The following is an 11020-nucleotide window of genomic DNA, read 5'->3' as shown; positions in this document are numbered from 1 at the left end:
CTTAAGACAAAAGGCAAAGAAGCCATTAGGTTCGTCCACATATGCTAACATTATTTACACCGTTTGATCACAATAATAATGGCTGAGATTTAAAGATTTTTACATAACATATTATACGTGTGGATGAACGTATAGAGCTGCCACGTTGTCACGTGTATGTGCAAACAACATAAGTTACACGGCCAAACAAATTTTTTTATGAAAAGAAACTGCTATGAAAAAAGGAAGGGCCCATATTAGGAATCTGATGTATATTCCGTGAGAGAGGCAGCACGTATACCAACTCTAAAAGAATAAGCTTTACTAAAAAAAACTCTAAAAAATAAGCACGTATAGTACTTGGTCACCTCATAGAAGGAAACACTTTTTAACTTCTAATAATCTCTCGGACAGATTACATGTACGTGCTGGAGGTACCATCACGTGCTCATGGACTCCTAGCACATGCACCGGCCATCTGCAAATTGAAGTCTTGCCTTCAATTAATCCCTAGGAATATCGTCCGTACAGGGATGCCAACAAAACCAGCGGCCAGGAGCAAAGAAACCTAGGCTCCGAGAGTGCTAAAGCAGCTAGCCGGAGGCCAACGTAGATGCAGCCGTGAAAGAAGCGGACAAATATCGGCACCGAAAACCACCGGTCAGGAGCAAAGAAATATAGGCTTGCCGAGGGAGAGAGAATGGCAGGCAGTACAAGTGCATGTACGATAGAGGGTGCTGAAAGTAGCCAGCCCGTCCGACAAAACATGCATGCAGGTTTCGAAGAAGCGGCGGAGTTTTGGTGCCAAAAATCAGCGACAGGGTGCAAAGAACTCTAGGCTTTGACGGGGGAGCTTCGGCACCTTCGGCAGCCAGCTCGTGGACGACATGGACGCAGGTGTCAAAGAAGCGACAGCGATAGAGGCGACACTGATGATGAGGTAACCGTACACCTGTCTCAATGGACGCATATTTACATCGTTGAGCAGCGGCGGAGCTAACCATTCAAGCATGGGATGTCAAAATTCAAATGTAGTGTCGTGTATACACATGCACTTACAAATAGATGAATTTGTTTCCAAAGCGTCTGGCCGGGCCTCAATAGGTACATCCAGAAGGAAGTCTGTGTGATGCAATCATGCAAGCCTTTTTTCATGGCATGCATATAAACCAGTTTTGTGTTGAATCTGCAAAAAAAAAAAACCATGCGCAATACATGTATGTATTATCAAATCACAAGGATTTCTTTAACTCACAACATTAATAAAATGGGAATAAAAAAATGATGAATTGCACTATCATATCGACTTGAATTTGTGATTTTATTCGAAATTCTATTTGCTTGCACCATATAAAAGACAAAATATTATTTTCTACATGCTTGAGGAGGATGAAAAGTTACGTTTGAAATTAATTAAAACTGCTACCTTCAAAATGTAAATAACAAACATAACAAAACAATTGTATGATATGGAAGATAAACGTTCAACACAAATAAAAATCAATCATATGCATGACCCCTCCAAATAAAAATCAATCATATGCACCTGATTTACTTGGAAAGCAGCGTGAATCATGGGCAGAATCTATTAGTGCAGAATTGCATGAGTGTCTGAGCTATAAGGTTTATACAACTTGATTAAAACTAAAAGACTATGTCACTTCTACCTTTAAATTGTAAATAACAAACACTATGAATCAAAGACACCCTATGCAAGAAAAACATATTAGTTGTTCGTGCTAGAGAACAAGAGTAAACAAAACAATTGAACGATCTGGAAGATAAACATTCAAGACAAATAAAAAACTTCGATAGGAACATTATTTCCATATATACTTCTCACCATAATGGATCATATGCATATCCCCCTTAAAGAAAAATCAATCATATGCACCTGAATTATTTTCGAGAGCAGCGTGAGTCATGGGCATAATCTATTTTTGCCGAATTGTGTGAGTGTCTGACCTATAAGGTTTATCCAACTTGATTAAATCTAAAAGACTACATCACTAGAATATAACGATTTATCAACATCTATCATTACGATGGCTCGAAGTGTTATAGAAGTGGCTGATTGGAGGAAAAACAAATCTTATGTACCAAGAATATGTTACAGATGCCTAAATTGTTCATTTCCCAGTTCAGAATATAATATTGTTGAATAAAAGATATATTTCCCTCAACATATATTGTTACGTCAGTTGGAAGCGACCAAAATTGGTTGATTGGGAAGAATCATAGCTAACTGTTACAAATATTATTCACAGACAATGGCTGCTGGAGAAACAAATGAGGAACATAAGTTTGCTTCACTAGAATTTTATAGGATAGCATTTTTCCTACAACTTCTGGAAAGAAACGAAACAAGCCATGAGCTCTAATCTGATGGAGAATTATTAGAAATTCCAAGGACCTCCTTTCATTCTGTCTGTGAATCTTCTTAGCAATTCATCTTTTTATGTGTGGCATCAAAACACATCTTCCCCGTAATTCATGTACATAATTACGTTGGTTTAGACGACCAAAATATAGTGGTAATCTAAAAGTCATCATGCATGAAAATAGTTTTGGCATGACATTGCAGAAATGAAGAAATACAACTATGTACGACCAATACATAGATATAAGTTGGACATGAATGTTTCCATTTAGTTTCTGGTGGAAATATAGACATCATCAAATGAGTGAAAAGTGTGTGAAGATAAAGAAGTGCAAAACTTTATATTTAATTGTTTACCATATGGATTACAAACATAATAATACAAATCTAGCGCGCAATTGCGCGGGAGACCCCGCTAGTTACTAGGATAAGGCCTAGGATTAAAATTCCCTCTATAAGCGTTGTTTCCAACAAAATTCACATCCATAGATTCATTATTATTCTCAAGCAAGGTAGATAAAGGCATATCATTGGGATCAAGAGGAGTATTTTTAGGCGCAAACATCTTCATAAGTTTATCCATCTTTTCACTCAAAACATTGATTTCTTCTATAGCATGCACTTTCTTACTAGAAGATCTTTCGGTGTGCCATTGAGAATAATTAGCCATAATATTATCAAGCAATTTGGTAGCATCCCCTAACGTAATTTCCATAAAAGTGCCTCCGGCGGCCGAATCTAAAAGATTTCTAGAAGCAAAATTCAATCCGGCATAAAAAATTTGTATGATCATCCATAAATTCAAATCATGAGTAGGGCAATTGCAAAGCATTAATTTCATTCTTTCCCAAGATTGGGCAACATGCTCATGATCAAGTTGTTTAAAATTCATGATGTCGTTCCTAAGAGTGATAATCTTAGCGGGAGGAAAATACTTAGAGATAAAAGCATCTTTGCACTTGTTCCAAGAATCAATACTATTTTTAGGCAAATATGAAAACCAAACTTTAGCACGACCTCTAAGTGAAAACGGAAATAACTTCAATTTGACAATATTGTTATCCGTATCTTTCTTCTTTTGCATATCACACAAATCAACAAAAAGTTTAGATGAGTAGCGGCATCTTCACTAGGAAGGCTGGCGAATTGATCTTTCATAACAAGATTCAACAAAGCGGTATTGATTTCACAAGACTCATCATTATTAAGAGGAGCAATTGGAGTACTAAGGAAATCATTATTATTGGTATTCGAGAAATCACACAATTTGGTATTATCTTGTGCCATGGCAACAAGTAATCCACCACACAAGCAGACAGAAAGGCAAAGGGAAAAAGGCAAAAGGGAAAGAGAGGAGGAGATTGGGAAAGAGAGGGCAAATAAAACGGCAAGGGTGAAGTGGGGGAGAGGAAAACGAGAGGCAAATGGCAAATAATGTAATGCGAGAGATAGGGATTGCGATGGGTACTTGGTATGGTTGACTTGCTTGCGTGAGCCTCCCCGGCAACGGCGCCCGAAATTCTTCTTGCTACCTCTTGAGCACTGTGTTGGATTTCCCCGAAGAGGAGAGGATGATGCAGTAAAGTAGCGTAAGTATTTCCCTCAGTTTTTGAGAACCAAGGTACCAATCCAGTAGGAGACCACGCACAAGTCCCTCGTACCTACACAAAACGATAGCAACTCGCAACCAACGCTTAGGGGTTGTCAATCCCTTCACTGTCACTTACGAGAGTGAGATCTGATAGAGATAATATTTTTGGTATTTTTGATAGATAGATGCAAAGTAAAAAGTAAAGGCAAAGTAAAACAAAGCAAGTAAATAAAGTGATATAGATTGATATGATGAGAATAGACCCGAGGGCCATAGGTTTCACTAGTGGCTTCTCTCAAGAGTATAAGTATTCTACGGTGGGTGAACAAATTACTGTTGAGCAATTGACAGAATTGAGCATAGTTATGAGTATATCTAGGCAATGATCATGTATATAGGCATCACGTCCAAAACAAGTAGATCGAAACGATTCTGCATCTACTACTATTACTCCACTCATCGACCGCTATCCAGCATGCATCTAGAGTATTAAGTAAAAACAGAGTAACGTCGTAAGCAAGATGACATGATGTAGAGGGATAAATTCATGAAATATGATAAAAAAGACCCATCTTGTTATCCTCGATGGCAATAATACAATACGTGTCTTGCAACTCTTTCTGTCACTGAGTAAGGACACCGCAAGATTGAACCCAAAGCTAAGCACTTCTCCCATTGCAAGAACTACCAATCTAGTTGGCCAAACCAAAAAGATAATTCGAAGAGACTTGCAAAGATAACTCAATCATACATAAAAGAATTCAGAGAAGAATCAAATATTTTCCATAGATAATACTGGATCATAAACCCACAATTCATCGGTCTCAACAAACACACCGCAAAAAGAAGATTACATCGAATAGATCTCCACAAGAGAGGGGGAGAACATTTTATTGAGATCCAAAAAGAGAGAAGAAGCCATCTAGCTACTAGCTATGGACCCGAAGGTCTGAAGTAAACTAGTCACACTTCATCAGAGGGGCTATGGTGATGATGTAGAAGCCCTCCGTGGTGGATGCCCCCTCCGGCGGAGCTCCGAAACAGGCCCCAAGATGGGATCTCGTGGATACAGAAGGTTGCGGCGGTGGAATTGGGTTTTTGGCTCATGTTCTGATCATTCGGGGATACGTAGGTATATATAGGAGGAAGGAGTACGTCAGTGGAGCTCCGAGGGGCCCACGAGGTAGGGGGCCACGCCCAGGGGGGCGCCCTCCACCCCCGTGACCTCCTCAGAAGCTTCTTGGAGTAGGCTCCAAGTCTCCTGGGTCACGTTCGGTTGGAAAATCACGATCCCGAAGGTTTCATTCCGTTTGGACTCCGTTTGATATTCTGTTTCTTCGAAATACTGAAAAAGTCAAAAAACAACAATTCTGGGCTTGGCCTCCGGTTAATAGGTTAGTCCCAAAAGTAATATAAAGTGGAAAATAAAGCTCAATATAGTCCAAAACAGTAGATAAAGTAGCATGGAGCAATAAAAAATTATAGATACGCTGGAGACGTATCACATTGCATGTTTGAACAGATGTTCTTCCTGTGCGGCTGTTTATTATATGTATATCTTGAGAGTTGGCCAGTCGTAGGCTTCTGTCCCCATGCGGAATAGAATGCAGGGGTGTTCGGGGTATATCTGAACGCTCTTTATGCCATAGTTGGGTCCTTTGAAGGAGGTGTTTCTCACCACGAACCAGGAAATCGGACTATACGACTTTATTACTCCCACTTAGCCATAGGAATTCTAGTATGTTCGGCACAACCCCTAGTGTTCGGAAGGCAGAACTAGGGGCTCTATTGGCGCCTGATCGGAAGACCGATCCATCGCACTCTGCATTTATAATGGCGTTGTGCGGAATAAATCTTTAAGGATTGTACAACCTCTCGAACAGCTGACCAACTCTCGCTGCATCATGACAATCGGTTTTCAGCTTTCTCTACCGAGGTGCTCGTCCGGCTGAACCGGGACACAATCGTAGTAGTTCTCTCGGCGCTACCTTAGCCGATAGAACGGAACATAAGGTACCAAAACATGGGAGCCGGGCAAACCCAACCAATGACCCAAGACATGATTCGGAGCTGATGCATATAGTGCTATAAGTTCAGGGTGCCGAGCGACCAAAAAGGTGATCGGACTTTATTGCCGTGATGTGAAGCCCCTGGCATAGCCGGGTGAACACAAAGCCCAGCTGCCAATTTTGAAAAGAGGCATCAGCGATAAACCACAGCATGTAAATGTTATTCAAGTATACGCATTGTAGTAAGATGATACGTCTATGCATAGGAGTATGATATATATGAAAGGAGGTGTTTTTTGGCGGAACCTGTGATGGCCGGACTGGAGTGGTTTGTGAGTGGATCGAGAGTGAGTCCGAACTGCCTTCCGCCTGCAGGCTCCTGCCATTGTGTGTCTGGGCTGATTCCACACCACCAATCCTTTTCTGCGTCAACGTTAGTTTGTAAAGGCAAATGTTTAGAGGCAGCTGAGCGTCCTTGTGTGGTTGGTCCAAGGGTTCCTGATCGGACCCCTGTGGACCCAGCCGTTACGTCGTGAGGTAGCGCGGACTTCCTCGCTGGGTGTCCGGATAGTTGGCTGCCATATCAACATTTTGATAGGTATGCACAACTCGCTGTTCCGGCAGCTGTATGATTTCCGCTTTAAGGACGGGGTTCGACCTTGCCTATAAGTGTGATTATATCACAAGGTGTTGGCCTGATGGTTACCATGGGGAATCTAGCCAACGTGGTTTATTCCGTTAACATAAGGTAAATTGCCTCATGAGGAGAGGGTGCTGAAGAGTTAATGTTTGGCGTGGCATTTTTGGTGATCCGAGAACAACCGTTAGAATGGTGGGCCCATAAACTTGGCCTTTGCACCTGGCATTTTTTGAGAAGATGTTATTTGTGGTTTCATACCTGTGAGGGTTTTATGTGTTATGGAGCCCCCGGACTACTAGGTCTAGGGGTACGGCAATTGAATTGCTGTGGTTAGTGTGATCGGGGACGATCGGCCGTACTCTTATACTCTGGGGGTCTCTTGGCTGGACGCATCCCATCATTGTTTCCGGCACGCGACCAGCCGCTTTGTTTTGAGGATCCGACATTCTCTATTGGCATGCTCTGCCATCCTTCTGGGAGTACCATGAATTGCACATGGTTGATCTAGTGTGGGGCTCGGGCCGAATAGGAGTGAGCTACTGTTTGTCCATTGACCGGATTGGGGGTTGCTGGACTTAGCGCCAGCTTCCTTGACTTGACGTTTATGACTATTACGTTGAGGCTTGAAGATGCCTCTTCGTGTATCCTTCTTACTGTCTTGGGCCGTAATGACGTGCGGTCGTCGGGGTGTGTGCCTTGGGTTCTCCTGCATAGGTTGAGGTAGCCAGTTGTTCTGTGCATGCCCTTTGCTGGGGTTGTCGAGTCCTACTTTTCGGTGGCCAGTACCTTGGTCCACCTATCCACTAGTAAGTCTTGGTCAACTTTAAGCTACTCTTGCTTCCTTTGCAGGCTCCTTGCCGTGGCCATGAGCCGTCGTTTGAAGCAAACTTGTCCTACTGGGTCTTCAGGCACGCGGAATTCGTCATTGCCAAGGCTTACCTCGTCGTCAGAGGGGGCTGTATAGTCGTCTCTCTCCGACTATCCCATCGTGACCGATCCAGCCTGCTTGAAGGTAGGCTGATCGGTGCTGTATTGCTCTCTGGCACCATCTGGATTGCTTTCGTCTCCACGTCATGTGTTCATGTGGCGGGGCTTGGAGCGGCGCCAAAGACGCCCATGCTTTTCTTTTCCTCCTGAGGGGTTATCCTCCATTGCCTCGTCGCCATTGGTTTCCTTCGAAGTGTCCACCATATATATATCACGTGAGGAGGTGGCCGTCCACCGCCCTATGAGCGGTGGCTCCTGTAATTCTCCTGCATTGTCGTCCATACCGTCAATGTCTTCGGAGTCAAAGTTAAGCACGTCGGTTAGGTCATCGATCGTGGAAATGAAGTGGGTGGTGGGTGGGCAACAAATTCCGTCATCGCCTGCTTCCCACTCGAGCCGGACATAGTTTGGCCGAGAGTCTCCTGACAAAGAGAGAGACCTTAACGAGTTCAGCATGTCGCCAAAGGGCGAGTGCTAAAAGATGTCCGCAGCGGTGAACTCCATTACCGGAGCCCAGCCTAGCTCGGCTGGCTCAAGGGTCTGCGGACCGGAACCAACGACCTGATGGGAGTCCGGGGGTCCGAAGTCATAGGCTTCCTCAAAAGTGAGGCATGTGTTCGGCTCCATCGCTGATGAGGGTACGGCCTGTGGGGCGGGGTCCAGCCCTCCGTCCTTAGGCAACGCAACCTGCCCCAGATTTAGATCCGAGGCTTCTACCGGGGTGATATCCCGAGCACCGTCTGACAGCAGGTCTAAACCGTCCTCATCGTGACTGTTTGGTGCTCCTGGCGTAGGCCCGAATCTATCAAAGATCAAGTCTCCGCGAATATCCGCAGTGTAGTTCAAGTTTCCAAACCCGACCTGGTGGCCGGGGGCATAGCTGTCGATCTTCTCCAGATGGCCAAGCGAATTGGCCCGCGGTACGAGGCCGCCAAACACGAAGATCTGTTCGAGGAAAAAAGTCTCGCCCTGGACCATGTTGTTGATGATTGGAGGCGCCATCAAGCCCTATGACGATGACACAGAGGAACTCTCAATGAAAGCACCAATGTCGGTGTCAAAACCGGCGGATCTCGGGTAGGGGGTCCCGATCTGTGTGTCAAGGCTGATGGTAACAGGAAGCAAGGGACACAGATGTTTACCCAGGTTCGGACCATCTCGATGGAGGTAAAACCCTACTTCCTACTTGATTAATATTGATGATATGGGTAGTACAAGAGTAGATCTACCACGAGATCATAGAGGATAAACCTTAAGAGCTAGCCTATGATGGTATGATTGTAGTTGTGATCGGCCTTCTAAGGACCAACCTCTCTGGTTTATATAGACACCAGAGAGGGCTAGGATTTACATGGAGTCAGTTACAAGAAAGGAAACACAATATCCGGATCGCCAAGCTTGTCTTCCACGCAAAGGAGAGTCCCATCCAGACACGGGCCAAACTTGAGTCTTGTATCTTCACGCTTCAATAGTCTGGAAGTTGTACATAGTCCCGGATGTCCGGATACCCCCTAATCCAGGACTCCCTCACCCACACCCTGGCCAGGAGGGTGGGGGTGCCCCCCCCTACTGGGTGCGCCCCTGTCTCCTGGGCCCCCTGGTGGCCCTCCGGTACCCATCTTCTGCTATATGAAGGCTTTTACCCTGGAAAAAACCATAAGCAAGCTTACGGGACGAAACTCCGCCGCCACGAGGCGGAACCAATCTAGGGCTCCAGCGGAGCTGTTCTGCTGGGGAAACTTCCCTCCGGGAGGGGGAAATCGTCACCATCGTCATCATCAACGATCCTCTCATCGGGAGGGGGTCAATCTCCATCAGCATCTTCACCAGCACCATCTCCTCCCAAAACCCTAGTTCATCTCTTGTATCCAATCTTGTATCAAAACCACAAATTGGTACTTGTGGGTTGCTAGTAGTGTTGATTACTCCTTGTAGTTGATGCTAATTGGTTTACTTGGTGGAAGATCATATGTTCAGATCCTTAATGCATATTAATACCCCTCTGATCATGAACATGAATATGCTTTGTGACTAGTTATGTTTGTTCCTGAGGACATGGGTGAAGTCTTGCTATTAGTAGTCATGTGAATTTGGTATTCGCTCGATATTTTGATGAGATGTATGTTGTCTCTCCTCTAGTGGTGTTATGTGAACGTCGACTACATGACACTTCACCATTATTTGGGCCTAGAGGAAGGCATTGGGAACTAATAAGTAGATGATGGGTTGCTAGAGTGACAGAAGCTTAAACCCTAGTTTATGTGTTGCTTCGTAAGGGGCTGATTTGGATCCACTAGTTTAATTCTATGATTAGGTTTACCTTAATACTTATTTTGTAGTTGCGGATGCTTGCAATAAGGGTTAATCATAAGTGGGATGCTTGTCCAAGAAAGGGCAGTACCCAAGCACCGGTCCACCCACATATCAAATTATCAAAGTACCGAACGTGAATCATATGAGCTTGATGAAAACTAGCTTGACGATAATTCCCATGTGTCCTCGGGAGCGCTTTTCTCATTATAAGAAATTGTCCAGGCTTGTCCTTTGCTACAAAAAGGATTGGGCCACCTTGCTACACTTTATTTACTTTCATTACTTGTTACCCGTTACGAATTATCTTATCACAAAACTATCTGTTACCTACAATTTCAGTGCTTGCAGAGAATACCTTACTGAAAACCACTTGTCATTTCCTTCTGCTCCTCGTTGGGTTCGACACTCTTACTTATCGAAAGGACTACGATAGATCCCCTATACTTGTGGGTCATCAGGTACAAACACTAATTAAAGACAAAACCACATCTAACTAGAGGCTATATGAATTATTTGTTACTAAACAGGAACAAAAAGCAAAGATTAGAAAATGAAATTGGGTTTCCTCCCAACAAGCGCTATCGTTTAACGCCCTTAGCTAGGCATAAAACACGAATAGATCTAAGTATTCTCCTCTTTTGTATGCAATGCTTTTCTCATCAAATCCTCAAAAACTCTTCTTAGAAAATATATCCTTTCCTTTATCTCCCTCCTAGTTGATGAACTTAAATCATGGAAAGGGCTTTGATTGTTAATTTTAACATTCATAAACCCATAGTCGGGATCACACTACTAGGAAAAGGGCTATAGATGAAATTGACACTAATGGCGCACCAGAGAAGTGGTGCGCCACTACTATATACTAATGGTGCACCATTTGGTGATGCGCCATTAGTGTGGAAGACACTAATGGCGCACCAGACACAAGGTGCGCCACTAGTAACAATTTTTTTTCCATTTTCCAAACATACTAATGCCGCATCCGGGCAAAGTGCGCCATTACTAGTTCTAACTAGTAATGGCGCACCAGCCACGGAGTGCGCCAGTGCTGTATTTTCTTTTTCTTTTTTTTGCAAAACTACTAATGGCGCACCGTGGCACAGTGCGCCATTACTAGTTTA

This window comes from Triticum aestivum, chromosome 4A (assembly GCF_018294505.1).
Source record: "Triticum aestivum cultivar Chinese Spring chromosome 4A, IWGSC CS RefSeq v2.1, whole genome shotgun sequence".
In the NCBI taxonomy this organism is placed as follows: domain Eukaryota; kingdom Viridiplantae; phylum Streptophyta; class Magnoliopsida; order Poales; family Poaceae; genus Triticum; species Triticum aestivum.
This window is presented reverse-complemented; position numbering follows the sequence as displayed.